At 42.4% G+C, this 20,459-nt stretch overlaps 1 protein-coding gene across 2 annotated transcripts in view; it reads right to left on the reverse strand.

Annotated features, from left to right (window-relative positions):
* The window catches only part of UNC5D (unc-5 netrin receptor D), a 644,095-nt gene that overhangs the window by 516,806 nt on the left and 106,830 nt on the right, over nucleotides 1-20,459 (reverse strand). The gene's annotated exons all lie outside the window — the stretch shown is intronic.

Below are 20,459 nucleotides of genomic sequence, written 5' to 3' on the forward strand. Positions count from 1 at the left end.
GTACAGTACTTGCAGCATTCTTTGGCACTGCCTTTCTTGGGGATTGGGATGTAGACTGATCTTTTCCAATCCTCTGGCCACTGTTGAGTTTTCCAAATTTGCTGGCATATTGAATGTAGCACCTTAACAGCATCATCTCTTAAGATTTTAAATAGTTCAACTGGAATGCCATCACCTCCACTGGCCTTGTTGTTAGCCAGGCTTTCTAAGGCCCACTTGACTTCACTCTCCAGGATGTCTGGCTCAAGGTCAGCAACTACATTGTCTGGGTTGTCCGGGATATCCAGATCTTTCTGATATAATTCCTCTGTGTATTCTTGCCACATCTTCTTGATGTCCTCTGCTTCTCTTAGGTCCCTCCCATTTTTGTCCTTTATCATGGCCATCTTTGCACAAAATGTTCCTCTAATATCTCCAATTTTCCTGAACAGATCTCTGGTTTTTCCTTTTCTGTTATTTTCCTCTATTTCTTTGCATTGTTCATTTAAGAAGGTCCTCTTGTCTCTCCTTGCTATTCTTTGGAAGTCTGCATTCAGTTTTCTGTAGCTTTCCCTATCTCCCTTGCATTTTGTTTCCCTTCTCCTCTCTGCTATTTCTAAGGCTTCGTTGGACAGCCACTTTGCTTTCTTGCATTTCCTTTTCTTTGGGATGGTTTTTGTTGCTGCCACCTGTACAATGTTACAAACCTCTATCCAAAGTTCTTCAGGCACTTTGTCCACCAAATCTAGTTCCCCAAATCTGTTCTTTAATTCCACTGTGTATTCATAAGGGATTTGGTTTAGATTATACCTGAGTACCCCAGTGGTTTTTCCTACTCTCTTCAGTTTAAGCTTGAATTTTGCTAGGAGAAGCTGATGATCAGAGCCGCAGTCAGCTCCAGGTCTTGTTTTTGCTGACTGTATAGAGCTTCTCCATCTTTGGCTGCAGAGAATATAATCAATCTGATTTAGATATTGCCCATCTGGTGATTTCCATGTATAGAGTTGCCTCTTGTGTTGTTGGAAAAGAGTGTTTGTGATGACCAGCTTGTTCTCTTGTCAAAACTCTATTGGCCTTTGCCCTGCTTTGTACTGAACTCCAAGGCCAAACTTCCCTGTTGTTCCTTTTATCTCTTGACGCCCTACTTTTGCATTCCATTCACCTAGAATGAAAAGAACATCTTTCTTTGGTGTCAATTCTAGAAGGTGTTGTAAATCTTCATAAAATTGTTCAGTTTCAGTCTCCTCAGTAATGGTGGTTGGTGCATAAACTTGGATTATTTTGATGTTGAAAGGTCTGTCTTGGATTCGTATTGACATCATTCTATCATTTTTGAGATTATATCCCATTACAGCTTTTCCCACTCTTTTGTTGACTATGAGGGCTACTCCATTCCTTCTACGGGATTCTTGCCCACAATAGTAGATGTTATAATCATCTAAGTTGAATTTGCCCATTCCCGTCCATTTTAGGTCACTGATGCCCAGGATATCAATGTTTATTCTTGCCATCTCCTGTTTGACCACCTCCAGCTTCCCAAGGTTCATAGATCTTACATTCCAGGTTCCTATGCAGTATTTTTCTTTGCAGCATTGGACTTTCCTTTCACTTCCAGGCACGTCCATAGCTGAGCGTCCTTTTGGCTTTGGCCCAACCACTTCATTAGCTCTGTAGCTACTTCTGCTCTTCCTCAGTAGCATGTTGGATGCCTTTCGACCTGAGGGTCCCATCTTCCCACGCCATATCTTTTAGCCTTTTGTTTCTGATCATGAGGTGTTCTTGGCAAATATACTGGAGTGGCATGGCTAGTTCCTATTCCAGGTGGATTGCGTTTAGTCGGAACTCTCCACTATGTCCTGTCCGTCTTGGGTGTCCCTGCACGGCATAGCCCATAGCTTCTCTGAGTTACTCAAGCCCCTTCGCCACGACAAGGCAGCAATCCATGAAGGAGTTACTCAAGCCCCTTATCCACGACAAGGCAGCAATTCAAAAAGGGGAAAACCCTTTTTACTTCTATTCAAACCTCTGGTCAGTGTTCAGAATTGGCGGCTGTCATCCTTACCTTTCACATGTTTCAAGATCAACCTTTAAATCTTGTTGTGGACACTCAATGTGTATTTAACCTTCTTACTCATCTGTCACATGCCTATCTTTCTCCTGATCTTGACTTCTCCTTACCTTTCCTGTTTTTGACTTTAAAAAACCTCCTTGCTGCCAGATCATAACCTTTTTTTGCAGCTCACATTTGATCTCATACTGGATTTCAAGATGCTATCTTGGAGGAAAATCATCGTGCAGACTCCGCTCTTCGTTCCTTGTGTCCCCTCTTTTCCAATCCTATTGACAGCCATTCCTTTTTTCACCAGAGTGCTAAACAACTCCATAAGTAATTTTCTATTACATGTTCTGAAGCTCCAGACATCATCTCCTCCTGCTCTTCCTGTTCCATGTCTCCCATTTCCTTTCCTTTTGATGCTGTTAACCCACGAGGAACGGATGGCAATCATCTTTGGCAAATGGATGTCACTCATGTTCCTAACCTTGCTCCTCTTACGTTCATTTAACTATTGATACATCTGGGCTACCCCTCTTCATAGCGAGACCTCTCATCATGTCATACAACATTGTTTACGTACATTTGCAATTATGGACTGGCATCAAGCCTTAAAAACAGACAATGGCCTTGCCTATACCTCTCACACCTTTACTACTTTCTGCAATGAAAGTGACATTCAACTTTCCCATGGCATTCCTTATATCTGCACAGGACAGGCTACTGCAGAACGAGCATACTGCTCTTTTAAATTTCTCCGTTCAAAACAAAACAAAACAAAAAACTAGAGAGATCAAGCCCCAAGATGTTCCAGATGTAGCATCAATAGCATTGTTCACATTAAGTCATCTAATTGTATCTGCAGGTCAATATAAGTTGTCACTAGTAGAGAAACACTTTCGTAAAAAAAATTCCCATGGAACGGCCTCCAGTGACTTATAAGCAACGTCCTGACCCTCAGTGGGAGGGTCCAGCCCCTTTACTAACACAGGGTCATGGCTGTGCTGCTGTGCTTAATCCCATAGGTCCTTTGATGACTGTGGGCACCGGAAGCGCCGGGCCCGACCTGACGGCACTCAGTCCAAAGTTACTTAGGGGATGATAAAGACGCTGAGTGCTGATGCAAAAAGAACTCTAAATCAGCAGCAGATCCCGGAAACTCCTAAAACGATTCTAGCAGCCATTATCTCACAACTGAATGCTAACTCTGTGATGTTGTTGTCTTGTGTTCTCATTCTCGGAATTATGCTCCTCATACTCCTTATAAGTTGCTGTTGTTTTATTCAATGTATATCAAACTACTTTTCCATAATAGCTACCTGTTTCAAAGCTTCACCTTCAGGCCTTTGCCGAAAAGATTTATATGTAGTTTGCAAATACAGTGGTGCCTCGCTAGACTATTGCCTCATGGGACGAAATACCCGCAGGACAATTGGTTTTTGCAATCACTATTGCACCTCGCAAGATGTTTTTTTCAATGACTCTGCTTCACAAGACTTTTTTTCAATCAATCAGACCTTTATTGGCATAGACAAGACAACGTATAAAAGGAAAATTAAAAGAGGAGTGCAGTTTGCTGGTCTTTGTTGCACAAGGTTATAACATAGTGTAGAAAGGATGCTACGTTCGCAGATACATCCTGTAGAGAGTCACTCAACATAAAATAAACTTTATCAGCTTCAGAGAGGCCTGGTTTGTTTTTTAAAATTGGTTCTAAAAGTTGGATACGAGGGGCAGTATACTTGGGACACCCTAATAGGATATGGGAAATTGAATCGATACAATTTTGTTTGCATGAACAGAGCCTATCTGCGTGGGGGGTCCTTAAAAATCTGCCAGTCAGGACTGCAGATGGCATCACATTAAACCGGGCCAATGAGAACGCCCTCCGGTGCTGGGGGTTACTTAGTGCAGAAAGATATGAAGCTATATGTCCAAATTTGCAAGGAAGAGACAATTTCGCTGGTGAACAAGTCTTGTTAGCCGCATTATAAAGATTTTGTTGCTCAATATCCAGGACTCTTCGTTTAATTATTTGAAACGTTTCAGAGGCAGACAGCATATAAAAAGAGTCCAAGCATAGACCCAAAGTACTAATTTTTTTCTCGATGATGGCAAGCCAGTTGGAGGGGGACAAATCTTGAAGTAATTGAAAAATGAGACTATTTGGATCAGGGTCGTTATGAAGTCTCAGCCAATATTTGAAGGTAATCAACCAGGCTCTAGATTCGATTGAAGTCTGTCCAGTTTCCAGGCAAAGAGCAGCGTAAGGAACGCAATTAGGCAGCCCTAATATTTTGCGAAGAAATTTTGACTGGATACACTCAATAGAATGGTCGAATGAGCTGATCCATATAGGGCAACCATATAAAATTTGGGCCTGAACTTTAGCGTTAAAGACCTTTAAGGCTGCAGGGATGAGTTGGTTGCCAGTATTGTAGAAAAACCGGGAGACTGCAAAGGCGCTGGAAGTGGCTAGATTTGTAACAGAATTACGGTGTTGTGTCCAAAATAGGTTATATTGAAAGTTGATACCAAGGTATTTGTAATGCTTAACCTGTTCTATTATGTTTCCGTTGATTGCCCATTTTAAGGGTCGCCAGGATTTGGAGAAAACAAGAATTTTTGATTTTTCGCAGTTTAGTAGAAGCTTGTTTTGGTTGAGATATTCAAGGCACCAGGTGAGTAGGCGTTTCAAACCCACACGGGTGCGGGAAATTAGAACGGCATCATCCGCGTAAAGGAGCAGAGGGACTTGTAGGGAGCCGATTTTAGGAGAGTGAGCATCTATTTCAGCCAAGAATGGAGCCATATCATTGAGGAACAGGTTAAATAAAGCGGGCGCTAGGATGCAGCCCTGTTTGACGCCTTTATTAACCGGGATCTTTGATGTTAGTATTCCAGTGGGGGAGCACTTGACTTGGCATGTTGTAGAAGTATGCAGTCTTTTGATGAGGAAGAGCAGCCTTGGATCAATGTTCAGTTTGTTTAGTTTGGTCCAGAGAAGATCTCTGTCAATAGAATCAAAAGCTCCCTTCAGATCCAGGAAAGCAGTGTAGAGTTTGCAATTGGGCTTCTGTGAATATTTGTTGGCCAGATGATAGAGAACCAGACAGTGGTCTGTAGTTGACTTCCCTTTAGTGAACCCGATTTGTTCAGGCCCAGGGATTTTGGACTGTGCCATCCAGGAGGCAAGTTTGGCCATTAGATGCTTTGCATAGAGTTTCCCGATGATGGACAAGAGACTAATTGGCCTATAGTTGGAGGGGAGTGAACGGTCTCCCTTCTTGAAGATGGGAGTTATAATGGCATTCGTCCATGCTTCTGGTATTAAGCCAGTTTGGTCAGCCACTGAAAAGGTGGAAGCAAGAAGGGGGGCCCAAAAGTCCGAGTCATGCTTTAGCATTTCAGCTGAGATGGCATCGGGGCCAGGGGCTTTTCCATTTTTGAGTTGAGAAATTAACTCACGGACTTCGTCGGGTGTGGTCAGGGGCCAGTTGGGTAAGGCGGTCAATGGGGGATCTAAAAAGTTTGGAACATCAGTTTGTCTTTCATAGAAGAGAGCTGAGAAGTGTCGAAGCCACTCCAGTGATGAAACTGTGGAAGCCTCTGGATCAGCTTTGTGAGAGGACCCAGATATTATAGACCAGAAGAGTTTAGATTTATTATGGATTGTGGCTTGGTATAGCTGTTCCCACTGGGAAAATGAAAGGTCTTCTTTCTTTTTCTGGATAAGTTGTTGGAGTTGTTTTTTAAGGTCAAAGTATCTTAGAAGTAGAGATCTGTCATTAGAGTCCCGGAATTGGCGGTAAGTATCACGGATGAGACGTTTCAGTTCACGGCACCCCTTGTCTGCCCAGGGAAAACTATAAGGCGTTCTTAAGTTCCTTTGAGATCTTGGGCTCTGGGTCAAGGAATCAACTATGTGGGAAAGTATAGCCTCGTATCTTTTAATAAATTCGGGGGGGTCGTCAGATGAAGTACAGTGTAGCCGGAGTTCTAACATGGTGTGGGATTTGATTAAGTTAGAAAATATTTGAATTGAGGCCTCGTTCCAATGGATTTTGCATAGGGCCTCAGTAGATTCAGCAGGGAATTGTTTGGCTAAAAGAGAGCTTGGCTGGTAGTGAAGCTTAATTAACAATGTTAAAGGAACGTGGTCGCTATCTGTGTGGTCGCCCACTGCAAAATCAAAAACGTATGGCAGAAAAGAAGAAGAGATCACTATATAGTCAATTACGCTGCAGCCTCTGGGTGACAGGAAAGTAAAATCACCGGAATTGGCGAAGTTCATTGACCCATTAAGCCATATTCTGTTAAACTGGAAACAGAATTTTGTTAAACAAATACCAGCACGGTTTAGTAGTTTGTCTTTTGAATGTCGGCTTTGAGAGTAAGGAGGTGGTAAAAAGGTGTCGTGGTCAATATCAAGAGCCTTGTGGAACAACAAGGCGTCGTTACCAACCCTTGCGTTAAAATCTCCTGCCAGAATAATTTCTGAGGAGGGAAATTTTCTTTCCAGGTCCTCCATAAGAGAAGTTAAGTGTGACCAATAGTGATGTAGAGAGGCAGAATTGGGGAATGGTGGAATATATATATTAAGTATGATTAGCGTTGTTTTAGCAAAGGTAAGTTTTATAGCTTGAATTGAACGAGGAAAGTCCGACAATAAATTGACAGCTTCAGAGGTTAGATGCGAGACCACCAGACTTGCTAGACCGGCTTGTGGACGGCCTCTGTTGTTAGTTTTTAGGGCTGGAGAACAATAAGAGTTGAAACCTTCGACGTTAATTTGCGTTAAAGCCCAGGTTTCTTGGAGGAGCACGACATCGAAGGATCGAAGGTAATTCAGGAAGTCTTTGTCCTTGGACTTGCTTCTCCATCCTGAGAGGTTCCAAGAGATTAGCTTGATAGGTGAAGTGGAGGAGGAGTATGAAAGGGGGTTGACCAGTCAATCAGATTCAGTAAGTAGGTCAAGAAGGTTGTTGGATTGGGATGGAGCGCAACCATTAGCAATCACCTCAAGGTCGGAATTGTGACCCACGAGAAAATTAGAAGGGTCTCTGGTTTGGTGCAGAACAGCATTAGAATTCAAAGGGCTCACTGTAGTTCTGCTGGGTTCGCTAGGAGGGACTGCAATGGGATCGGCGTTAAAAATTGTAAGACACATATGTTGGGGCGGAGCCTGAGTATTCGTTACAATGGCAGCTTCAGCCCCAACAGACTCAAGCTGCAGGAGTGAATCTTTTGGAGTAGGTTTAGAGGCTGGGAGATTTGCCTCTCCTGAGCTTGGGTCAAAACTTGCAGGGTTTTGTAAAGGATTTGTCAGACTAAAATCAGATGTCCTAACTTGATCCATTACTGAAATGATCTCTGCTTCCGGTTGAGGTTTGTTATGAGAGTTCGTTGAGAGGTCGAAAAAGTCTTCATGGCCAGGTGCTGGAACAGCTGTAAGAGCAACCCTTCGGTCATCTTGGTGTCTAGGGTCAGCCACTTGATCTTGTTCAATCCCCAGGAAATTCTCGATCTCCATCAGGAACTCCTGGGGGTTTACTGGGCCAATATTCCGAAGCGTATCAGAATTTCCTTGCATGCCTCTTTTAAGCGAGGAGCCTCTGATGTTGGCTAAGGATTTCTCTAGGCTGAGAGTCAGACTCTGTAGGGCAGATTGCTCTTTTTCAGTGAGGATATGGCTGTGGAGATTCACCTGTTTAGTTTGTGAGTTAATTGCAGAAGGCTTATCGGAGGTCTGGGAAGCTGGCCAAGAGGTATTTTGAGCAGCCCGGGAAAAAGGGAGGCTTGCCAAGGATTTTTTTTCCCCTGTAAGCAGAGGTTTTAACCCTGTGGTTGCAAAAACTCTTTTAGTTGTTATTTGAAAATTTTCTAGAAACCTCCCCATACGCAAGAGCATTAAAGGTAATGTGTTTGTAAAAAAGGTGAGGTGAATTCTTTCTGAGTTAGGAGATCCAGGAAGCCATTCTATTTTGTCCAGATCTACTTGGCTGATCTCTGTACGAAGAAGTTTACTTAAAGAGATGAGGGCACATCGTTTGTTAAGCCATTTGTCCTTGTTAACTAATGCATTTTGGATTTCAAGGACTATTTGATTAGGTTGGAAACGTTGCGAGCAAGCAGAAAAGTAGCTCGGTGTTTCGAGTTTTAACTTATGTTCTTCATTCCCTTTGTCAGGTGAGTCAACCAAAAAAGGCTTCTCTCTGTTTCGACTGTTGCATGGAACTAAACAGTGAAGGGTTCCAGAAGCATTTTGCGGGACACTTTGCTTCATTTTCTTCTGAAGGGTTTCAATTTGGGATGATATTTCTTTAAGCCGGTGGAAAATAGACATAACTGTCCTGCCAGAGATAATGCTGTATTCTCCCAAGAGGGACAGGAATTGTTCATAGTCCACTTCGGTATTCTTACACAGCATTTGATGGGTTTGTTTAGGGTTTCCCACCGAAGCTGCGATTGTTGGGAGGGAGTGTTTGGTGAAGAGCTGGCCGTTTTCAGAAGAAGGGAGGTTAGCTAGGGTTGAGCAAGTATCACTTGTAAGCAGCCCCGTATCTCCAAAGAGATTTATGGGGGTGCTGGAAATTGGGACGACTAAGAAAACCAGACAAACCTCTAACTGCTGAGCAGAGCCAATTGAAACCCAGCCAGGTTCTGTCTAAATTTTCTTACTCAGAGGCCAATCTCCTTATTAAGAAAGCAACACAGACATAACCATGAGATATACTCAGAATGATTTGGCTCTGAAAGTTTGGTAGCAAACCCACGTGGCCAATTAGACATTCAGCTAGTCTGCTCAAGAAACAATGCTTCTAGTTAGAAATCAATCATTACTGTTTTATTAAAAAGAATTACTTTAGAAAAGGTTTCAGTTGATAGTACAATAAGTCAGTAGGTACATTTTCATTCAAGACCAACGGAACACACCACTCCCCCACTCCAGCTAAAAAAAATAAAGAAATGAAACTATGCTAACTAACAACAAGCATAAATAATCCATCTCACGTGTCTTGGGTCTTCAAAGGCTGATGCTAGATGAAAACCAGTCCATTATGGGAAAAGCACGTGTCTGCCTCTTTCTCAGGCAACTCCATCTTTCCCCTCTCCTTCTCCTCACTCTTCTTCTTCCCAGAATGCCTCCTGGGTCTTGTTGTTCCGCCTAACTTTCTCAGGGAGCTTCAGTTGTTATCATTCTTTGTGGCAGAATTATTTTGACTACGAAACTCTCTGCTCTCCACTCAGCTTAGCAACGAGATAACCAGAGAGCGAAGCTTCTCTGAAACAGCATATAAAACTTTCCTACTACAGAACAGACTTTAAATCAAAATGGATGCTATTGGGACAATCTTAGTACTACATATCCCATTCTAATACACATAAAAACACAAATCATCACATGCCCCCCCTGATTATCGTTAAAATTCAGAGCAGTTAATCTGATCTAATTTTAAGAAATCAAGTAAAAGTAACTAAAAAGTAATTCAAAGTAATTAACTGGTTACATCTCAAAATTCAACTACAGAATAACTATTACAATACTGAAACATAGCACACTGTTGAATACATTGTTTCAACGTTCAGGTTCATAAGAATCTTCACAGTACATTCTAGAAAGACCATCTGCCACTACATTCAATTTTCCAGGAATGTGTTGAACTTCAAAATCAAAATCTTGCAATGCTAGACTCCATCTCAACAATTTTTGGTTGTGAGATTTCATCTTCTGCAACCAAACTAAAGCTCTGTGATCTGTTTGGTGTGTAAACTTACGACCCCATAGGTAAGGTCGAAGTAAATTGAGAGACCAAAATATAGAAAGAGCTTCTTTTTCAGGTACTGCGTAACTTCTCTCTCTATCCAAGAGTTTTCTAGAGAAGTATGAGATAGGGTAAAGGTTCCCATCTTCTCCTTGCTGTAACAAAACAGCTCCCAGTCCTAATTCAGAAGCATCAGTTTGTAAAATGAATGGTTTGTCAAAATCAGGGGATTTCAGTATAGGCGCATCCATAATCTTAGCTTTTAAAGCTTCAAAGGCACCTTGACACTCTGGTGTCCACTTTACCTTGACAGGCTGTCTTTTCCTAGTGAGCTCTGTCAGAGGTGAAGCCAAATGACTGAAATCAGGAATGAATTTTCTGTAGTAGCCAACTAGGCCCAAAAACGAGCGTACCTGTTTCTTAGTTTTTGGAATAGGCCAATCATTAATAGATTGTACTTTAGCTTGCAAAGTCTGAATTTCTCCTTGCCCAATCAATTGACCTAAGTACATGACTTTTCCTTGCATCCACTGACACTTGCTGGCTTTGACTGTCAGTCCTGCTTGCTGAAGTCTGGACAAAACAGTTTCAATGTGAGACATGTGAGAATCAAAATCAGAACTGAAAATGGCAACATCATCAAGATAAGCACTTGCAAAAGGTAAACCTTGTAAAAGTTTGTCTATCATCCTTTGAAATGACGCACCTGCATTCTTCAAACCAAATGGCAATCTGCGGAAACGGAAAGTTCCCACGTGCGTGATGAAAGCGGTCTTATCTCGTGAATCTTCAGCCAAATCTAACTGCCAATAAGCATTCTTTAGATCGAGAATGCTGATAAACTTAGCCTTTGAAAGATGTTCAATTAAATCATCCATTCTAGGCAATGGGTATGGATCTGGAACCGTAACACTGTTTAACTTTCTGTAATCAACACAAAATCTTACTTCCTCGAGGATTTCACCCAAAGCGTTACGTTTTGGCACCAGAACCACCGGAGAAGCCCAAGGGGAGAATGACGGTTCAATCACCCCCAAAGATAACATCTTTTGTATCTCTTGTTCAATTTGGATAGCATGATTACCAATTGCTCTATATGGGCTAGACCGTATGGGCTGGGCATTGTTCTCAGTAGTTATCACATGACTGATCAATTTGGTGTAACCTGGTTTATCTGAAAACACATCTTGGTATTGTTCTAAAATTTGAAACAACCTTTCTTTCTGATCAACGGTACCTGTTAAAACAAGATTATCAGACCATGTACCTGCATCTTGCAATTCAGACAACATATCAATAGGTTCGTTTGCAGCATGAAAATATTCAGCATGACATTGAAAAACCATTGCAGATCTATCTTTGTACAGTTTCAAACTATTGACATGGTAAAGAACAGGTTTCTTATTGGAATCCAACATTTTGACAAGATAATTGACATTTCCCAATTTTTGAACAATTTCACCTGGACCTTCCCAGACAACTTCTAGCTTAGAAGGTCTGAGTGGGTTCAGAACAAGTACCAAATCACCCACAGAAAATTCCCTGTGTCTGGATCTCTTGTCGTGGAAGAACTTCTGACTTGCTTGAGCGTCCAACAAATTGTCTCTGGCTAACTCCTGGACAGCCAAGAGTTTCTCTTGAAGTTTTCTAACAAAATCAGCAACTGGCACAGTACTACTTTTAACCACACCTTCCCAATTGGATTTCAGGAAGTCCAATGGTCCTTGTAGATTTCTTCCAAACACCACCTCACTTGGAGAAAAGCCACCTAGTGAAGAATGAGCTGAGCTACGGTAAGCAAACAAAGCAAAAGGCAAAAGCTCATCCCAAATGTTTCCATATTCTTGGGTCAAAGTTTTAATCATCCTAAGCAAAGTTTGTTGACCTCTTTCCACCATACCATGAGATTGAGGATGATGGGCCGTGGAAAAACTGATGGTTATTCCACTTATCTCGCAGATCTTACGCATAAGTTCACTTGTAAAGGCTCCTGCTTGATCACAAATTATTTTGGATGGTACTCCAATACGCGAGCACAAGTCCACAATAATTCTAGCTATGGTGGTAGCTGTCAGGTTGCTAATAGCGTAAGCCTCGATCCACCTACTGGCAGAACAGATGAAAGAAATGATGTATTTCTTCTTAGATTTAGTAGGAACAAAAGGTCCTAGTACATCCATTTGCAAACACTGGAACACTTGGTCAGGAATTTCCATAATCTGCATTTCGGCCTTTACCTTGTCAGTTTGATGGCCTGTGCGTTGGCAATAGTCACAAGAACTGACATAGTCCTTTACAGTTTTTGAAATACCAGGCCAGTAAAAATGTTGAGAAATCCTCTTTAGGGTTTTTTGTATTCCCTGGTGCCCACTACTCGGATGGTCATGAGCCATTTCTAGTATTCTCAGTCTATATTCAGTAGGCACGACTAACTGTTGAACAGGTTGGGCATCCAAGTTGGATTTGGGGAAATATTCTCTGTACAAAAGTCCATTTTCTCCCCACAGGAAACTAACTTGCTGATGCGCAGGGCGTTCAGCATAGTTGTCTGCTTGTGACCTCAAAGAAGCTAGAGAGGGATCATTAAGCTCCTTCAGTCTAAAGTCCTCTGATCCCTTAGGTATCACCTCCTCCATTTTAGTTTCAGTTGTAGCTGCATTATCAGGTTCGGTCACAAGAGGCTGCTGTTGGGTAAGGTCTCCATCTGAGCTAACCTCAGTGGATTCCTGCTCCTGTTCAGGATCATGCATCTCCCTACTTTGAGAACGCGTAACTACCGACATAGAAGTTGCATTTTGACTCTGCATGTGATCCAAAAAAGCAAGATCATTTCCAAGAAGAAAATCAGGTTTTCCCTCATGGGTTAAAATATGTTTTGCCCCTGACCAAGACTTATACGAAATTTTGACATAAGCTAAAGGAATGAAACGCTGATCAGTCTCTATAGATCCATAAGTTTTTACTGGACACCTCAGGTTGTTCAAGATTAAGGTGGGGTCTAGAAAACGTTTGCTTATCGAAGAAATGTCGGCACCCGAGTCACGAAAAGCACTTAAAGCCATATCACCTCCAGGTGTGTGAAGAAAAACCACCTCAGAAAATGTGCGGGTTGCCCAGTCCCTTTGCGCAGTTGGTACTATGCAATCAGGATCCATAACAGAAAACCTCTCTCCTGATGCAGTCTCTTTTACAATTTCTGAGGAAATTGAAGCAATTTGTAAGTCCAAAACTCTAGGCACATATTGGTTTACTGATGCCTGCATTCCACTGGCTTGCGAAGGGGTTACAGTTAGGTTAACTCCTTCCTGACTCTGTGAAGGCACACTGCTTGACTGGTGAGGCACAGAAACTGCATTACTGGCAGCTGGCACTTGCTGAGTTCCTGCTGGCACAGAACTTACATACGCCATCTTGGGTGTGCCTGCTTTAGATCTGCGTGGAGCTGGCACAGGTGTTTTCCTAGCTGGCTCCTTAACTTGGCTAGCTGGCACATTCAACCTTGGGCAATCTCGTCGCAGATGAGAGCCACCACATTCAAAACATTTAAGAGGCGTTTTACTCTGGCTAGGAGCTAGACTCCTGCATTGCTCAAATGAACTTTGTTTGGGCTCTTGAGGAAAAGACTTTCTAAATTCAGGCTGACTCTGTCTCTTAGGCGCTACTGGTGCAGTCTTTGGCCTAACAGGTAGGTCATCATGGTAGTAAGGTAGATTGCTTCTACCAACACTGGCTATTGAGTCCTCAAACTCCTCTTTTTCCTTCAGCTTATTAACCAAACGCTCCACCTCTGCCTCTCTGTACTGCTTCAATAACTCATCATCAATGTTCTGATTATGAATAGATTGAGTGTGACAAGCAACAAAATCTGCAAACATCATTGTTAACTTATCCACTTGTGATAGACTCTTGTTAGGATCAGGGCCCTCAGCACCGGCTGCTGCTGCTGCTGCTGCTCCTGCTGTCCCATCAGAAATGCCTCTGCCTGGCACTCCCCTCCCTACTGGAGTGCTGGCACCCGCCATTTCCTCTGCCTGATCCATCTGTTGCAACTTAGTCCAAGTCTGATCCAAAAGGAAAAATCTCTCTCTGCCCATGTAGCCGAAACTGTAGGGCGAGAGCAAAGCCATAAAACACTCTGGCAGGAACAGCCCTAAACTGGAGCTTCAGAAGGGCGACCGTTTACTTGCATGAAAATGCCCACTCATTAAACAGCCCAATTAAACAGATTTTAATGTCTGTTAAAACCTAAGCGTTGTTTCTTATCAGACCTCACTGCAGCTAAGTCTTTCCGTAAGATCCTTAGCTGGAAAGAGAAAAGCAATTTGGCTAATTTACAGCCTGTCAGCATGCACGCACTCCCTCAGCCAAGGCTTCCGGAAGAATGCCTGCAGCTTCACTTACAAAGCAAGCACCATAAATCCATAAATCACACTAAAGCACGTGTTCCATCCCACCGCTGCCACCATGTAAGCAGCCCCGTATCTCCAAAGAGATTTATGGGGGTGCTGGAAATTGGGACGACTAAGAAAACCAGACAAACCTCTAACTGCTGAGCAGAGCCAATTGAAACCCAGCCAGGTTCTGTCTAAATTTTCTTACTCAGAGGCCAATCTCCTTATTAAGAAAGCAACACAGACATAACCATGAGATATACTCAGAATGATTTGGCTCTGAAAGTTTGGTAGCAAACCCACGTGGCCAATTAGACATTCAGCTAGTCTGCTCAAGAAACAATGCTTCTAGTTAGAAATCAATCATTACTGTTTTATTAAAAAGAATTACTTTAGAAAAGGTTTCAGTTGATAGATTTTGATTTTGAAGTTCAACACATTCCTGGAAAATTGAATGTAGTGGCAGATGGTCTTTCTAGAATGTACTGTGAAGATTCTTATGAACCTGAACGTTGAAACAATGTATTCAACAGTGTGCTATGTTTCAGTATTGTAATAGTTATTCTGTAGTTGAATTTTGAGATGTAACCAGTTAATTACTTTGAATTACTTTTTAGTTACTTTTACTTGATTTCTTAAAATTAGATCAGATTAACTGCTCTGAATTTTAACGATAATCAGGGGGGGCATGTGATGATTTGTGTTTTTATGTGTATTAGAATGGGATATGTAGTACTAAGATTGTCCCAATAGCATCCATTTTGATTTAAAGTCTGTTCTGTAGTAGGAAAGTTTTATATGCTGTTTCAGAGAAGCTTCGCTCTCTGGTTATCTCGTTGCTAAGCTGAGTGGAGAGCAGAGAGTTTCGTAGTCAAAATAATTCTGCCACAAAGAATGATAACAACTGAAGCTCCCTGAGAAAGTTAGGCGGAACAACAAGACCCAGGAGGCATTCTGGGAAGAAGAAGAGTGAGGAGAAGGAGAGGGGAAAGATGGAGTTGCCTGAGAAAGAGGCAGACACGTGCTTTTCCCATAATGGACTGGTTTTCATCTAGCATCAGCCTTTGAAGACCCAAGACACGTGAGATGGATTATTTATGCTTGTTGTTAGTTAGCATAGTTTCATTTCTTTATTTTTTTTAGCTGGAGTGGGGGAGTGGTGTGTTCCGTTGGTCTTGAATGAAAATGTACCTACTGACTTATTGTGTTGCTTTCTTAATAAGGAGATTGGCCTCTGAGTAAGAAAATTTAGACAGAACCTGGCTGGGTTTCAATTGGCTCTGCTCAGCAGTTAGAGGTTTGTCTGGTTTTCTTAGTCGTCCCAATTTCCAGCACCCCCATAAATCTCTTTGGAGATACGGGGCTGCTTACATGGTGGCAGCGGTGGGATGGAACACGTGCTTTAGTGTGATTTATGGATTTATGGTGCTTGCTTTGTAAGTGAAGCTGCAGGCATTCTTCCGGAAGCCTTGGCTGAGGGAGTGCGTGCATGCTGACAGGCTGTAAATTAGCCAAATTGCTTTTCTCTTTCCAGCTAAGGATCTTACGGAAAGACTTAGCTGCAGTGAGGTCTGATAAGAAACAACGCTTAGGTTTTAACAGACATTAAAATCTGTTTAATTGGGCTGTTTAATGAGTGGGCATTTTCATGCAAGTAAACGGTCGCCCTTCTGAAGCTCCAGTTTAGGGCTGTTCCTGCCAGAGTGTTTTATGGCTTTGCTCTCGCCCTACAGTTTCGGCTACATGGGCAGAGAGAGATTTTTCCTTTTGGATCAGACTTGGACTAAGTTGCAACAGATGGATCAGGCAGAGGAAATGGCGGGTGCCAGCACTCCAGTAGGGAGGGGAGTGCCAGGCAGAGGCATTTCTGATGGGACAGCAGGAGCAGCAGCAGCAGCAGCAGCCGGTGCTGAGGGCCCTGATCCTAACAAGAGTCTATCACAAGTGGATAAGTTAACAATGATGTTTGCAGATTTTGTTGCTTGTCACACTCAATCTATTCATAATCAGAACATTGATGATGAGTTATTGAAGCAGTACAGAGAGGCAGAGGTGGAGCGTTTGGTTAATAAGCTGAAGGAAAAAGAGGAGTTTGAGGACTCAATAGCCAGTGTTGGTAGAAGCAATCTACCTTACTACCATGATGACCTACCTGTTAGGCCAAAGACTGCACCAGTAGCGCCTAAGAGACAGAGTCAGCCTGAATTTAGAAAGTCTTTTCCTCAAGAGCCCAAACAAAGTTCATTTGAGCAATGCAGGAGTCTAGCTCCTAGCCAGAGTAAAACGCCTCTTAAATGTTTTGAATGTGGTGGCTCTCATCTGCGACGAGATTGCCCAAGGTTGAATGTGCCAGCTAGCCAAGTTAAGGAGCCAGCTAGGAAAACACCTGTGCCAGCTCCACGCAGATCTAAAGCAGGCACACCCAAGATGGCGTATGTAAGTTCTGTGCCAGCAGGAACTCAGCAAGTGCCAGCTGCCAGTAATGCAGTTTCTGTGCCTCACCAGTCAAGCATTGTGCCTTCACAGAGTCAGGAAGGAGTTAACCTAACTGTAACCCCTTCGCAAGCCAGTGGAATGCAGGCATCAGTAAACCAATATGTGCCTAGAGTTTTGGACTTACAAATTGCTTCAATTTCCTCAGAAATTGTAAAAGAGACTGCATCAGGAGAGAGGTTTTCTGTTATGGATCCTGATTGCATAGTACCAACTGCGCAAAGGGACTGGGCAACCCGCACATTTTCTGAGGTGGTTTTTCTTCACACACCTGGAGGTGATATGGCTTTAAGTGCTTTTCGTGACTCGGGTGCCGACATTTCTTCGATAAGCAAACGTTTTCTAGACCCCACCTTAATCTTGAACAACCTGAGGTGTCCAGTAAAAACTTATGGATCTATAGAGACTGATCAGCGTTTCATTCCTTTAGCTTATGTCAAAATTTCGTATAAGTCTTGGTCAGGGGCAAAACATATTTTAACCCATGAGGGAAAACCTGATTTTCTTCTTGGAAATGATCTTGCTTTTTTGGATCACATGCAGAGTCAAAATGCAACTTCTATGTCGGTAGTTACGCGTTCTCAAAGTAGGGAGATGCATGATCCTGAACAGGAGCAGGAATCCACTGAGGTTAGCTCAGATGGAGACCTTACCCAACAGCAGCCTCTTGTGACCGAACCTGATAATGCAGCTACAACTGAAACTAAAATGGAGGAGGTGATACCTAAGGGATCAGAGGACTTTAGACTGAAGGAGCTTAATGATCCCTCTCTAGCTTCTTTGAGGTCACAAGCAGACAACTATGCTGAACGCCCTGCGCATCAGCAAGTTAGTTTCCTGTGGGGAGAAAATGGACTTTTGTACAGAGAATATTTCCCCAAATCCAACTTGGATGCCCAACCTGTTCAACAGTTAGTCGTGCCTACTGAATATAGACTGAGAATACTAGAAATGGCTCATGACCATCCGAGTAGTGGGCACCAGGGAATACAAAAAACCCTAAAGAGGATTTCTCAACATTTTTACTGGCCTGGTATTTCAAAAACTGTAAAGGACTATGTCAGTTCTTGTGACTATTGCCAACGCACAGGCCATCAAACTGACAAGGTAAAGGCCGAAATGCAGATTATGGAAATTCCTGACCAAGTGTTCCAGTGTTTGCAAATGGATGTACTAGGACCTTTTGTTCCTACTAAATCTAAGAAGAAATACATCATTTCTTTCATCTGTTCTGCCAGTAGGTGGATCGAGGCTTACGCTATTAGCAACCTGACAGCTACCACCATAGCTAGAATTATTGTGGACTTGTGCTCGCGTATTGGAGTACCATCCAAAATAATTTGTGATCAAGCAGGAGCCTTTACAAGTGAACTTATGCGTAAGATCTGCGAGATAAGTGGAATAACCATCAGTTTTTCCACGGCCCATCATCCTCAATCTCATGGTATGGTGGAAAGAGGTCAACAAACTTTGCTTAGGATGATTAAAACTTTGACCCAAGAATATGGAAACATTTGGGATGAGCTTTTGCCTTTTGCTTTGTTTGCTTACCGTAGCTCAGCTCATTCTTCACTAGGTGGCTTTTCTCCAAGTGAGGTGGTGTTTGGAAGAAATCTACAAGGACCATTGGACTTCCTGAAATCCAATTGGGAAGGTGTGGTTAAAAGTAGTACTGTGCCAGTTGCTGATTTTGTTAGAAAACTTCAAGAGAAACTCTTGGCTGTCCAGGAGTTAGCCAGAGACAATTTGTTGGACGCTCAAGCAAGTCAGAAGTTCTTCCACGACAAGAGATCCAGACACAGGGAATTTTCTGTGGGTGATTTGGTACTTGTTCTGAACCCACTCAGACCTTCTAAGCTAGAAGTTGTCTGGGAAGGTCCAGGTGAAATTGTTCAAAAATTGGGAAATGTCAATTATCTTGTCAAAATGTTGGATTCCAATAAGAAACCTGTTCTTTACCATGTCAATAGTTTGAAACTGTACAAAGATAGATCTGCAATGGTTTTTCAATGTCATGCTGAATATTTTCATGCTGCAAACGAACCTATTGATATGTTGTCTGAATTGCAAGATGCAGGTACATGGTCTGATAATCTTGTTTTAACAGGTACCGTTGATCAGAAAGAAAGGTTGTTTCAAATTTTAGAACAATACCAAGATGTGTTTTCAGATAAACCAGGTTACACCAAATTGATCAGTCATGTGATAACTACTGAGAACAATGCCCAGCCCATACGGTCTAGCCCATATAGAGCAATTGGTAATCATGCTATCCAAATTGAACAAGAGATACAAAAGATGTTATCTTTGGGGGTGATTGAACCGTCATTCTCCCCTTGGGCTTCTCCGGTGGTTCTGGTGCCAAAACGTAACGCTTTGGGTGAAATCCTCGAGGAAGTAAGATTTTGTGTTGATTACAGAAAGTTAAACAGTGTTACGGTTCCAGATCCATACCCATTGCCTAGAATGGATGATTTAATTGAACATCTTTCAAAGGCTAAGTTTATCAGCATTCTCGATCTAAAGAATGCTTATTGGCAGTTAGATTTGGCTGAAGATTCACGAGATAAGACCGCTTTCATCACGCACGTGGGAACTTTCCGTTTCCGCAGATTGCCATTTGGTTTGAAGAATGCAGGTGCGTCATTTCAAAGGATGATAGACAAACTTTTACAAGGTTTACCTTTTGCAAGTGCTTATCTTGATGATGTTGCCATTTTCAGTTCTGATTTTGATTCTCACATGTCTCACATTGAAACTGTTTTGTCCAGACTTCAGCAAGCAGGACTGACAGTCAAAGCCAGCACACATCACTCTCTTCCCCTTTATCATTCACCATCAAGGCAGAGTTTTTAGAAGCAGAGTGGCTGTTAAAATCACTTACTGGAAGTAGTTCGGTCCATTGGTCCAGCTTCTGTTGTTTTGGAGCCTTGCTAGGAGAACCACTGGAGGGACGCTGTCTTTTCTTTTTCTTGCCCATTCTTTTTTTTAAGACTTTTTTTAAGACTGATGCATAGGGAACCTCGCAAGACAATTTGCCGAAAAGATTTATATGTAGTTTGCAAATACAGTGGTGCCTCGCTAGACTATTGCCTCATGGGACGAAATACCCGCAGGACAATTGGTTTTTGCAATCACTATTGCACCTCGCAAGATGTTTTTTTCAATGACTCTGCTTCACAAGACTTTTTTTAAGACTGATGCATAGGGAACCTCGCAAGACAATTTTTTCACAAGACGGCGATTTTTGTGGAACGAATTAAAGTCGTCTTGCGAGGCATCACTGTATATGAAAGAATATATGCCTTTGCTTTAAAAAAATGGGGAATGTGGGAAACTTCTGCTTAAAGGTTGTAGCTGCATTCTGTTCCAGTGACGTGCACACACTCCTGGCAGGAAGTGGTAACCCCTTATTCTGCCCTTTTGCTTAAAGGTAGAGCATAAGATCAAAGATTTATTTCAGCCAATCCTAGTTGCAATTAGGTAACTATTATCCTATCTCAATTCTAACAACATACTATAACTCATGCTAAGTCAATAAAAAGAGCTCAGGGTGTTGCCTGCAAGACTCCACTAGCTCGGACATCCATTGTCAACGCCTTTATTTTGAGCAATTAACCTTCCTTTGTTCTCTGATCACCCACAAACAAGTATCTTTTCAAATTGGAAGAGGCCATGCTGCACGACCTGCCTTCAGGCTGATGCATTTGAACTGTGGTGCTGGAGGAGGATCTTGAGAGTCTCCTGGACTGCAAGGAGAACAAACCTATCAATTCT

The sequence above is a fragment of the Pogona vitticeps genome, chromosome 8, assembly GCF_051106095.1.
Source record: "Pogona vitticeps strain Pit_001003342236 chromosome 8, PviZW2.1, whole genome shotgun sequence".
In the NCBI taxonomy this organism is placed as follows: Eukaryota; Metazoa; Chordata; class Lepidosauria; order Squamata; family Agamidae; genus Pogona; species Pogona vitticeps.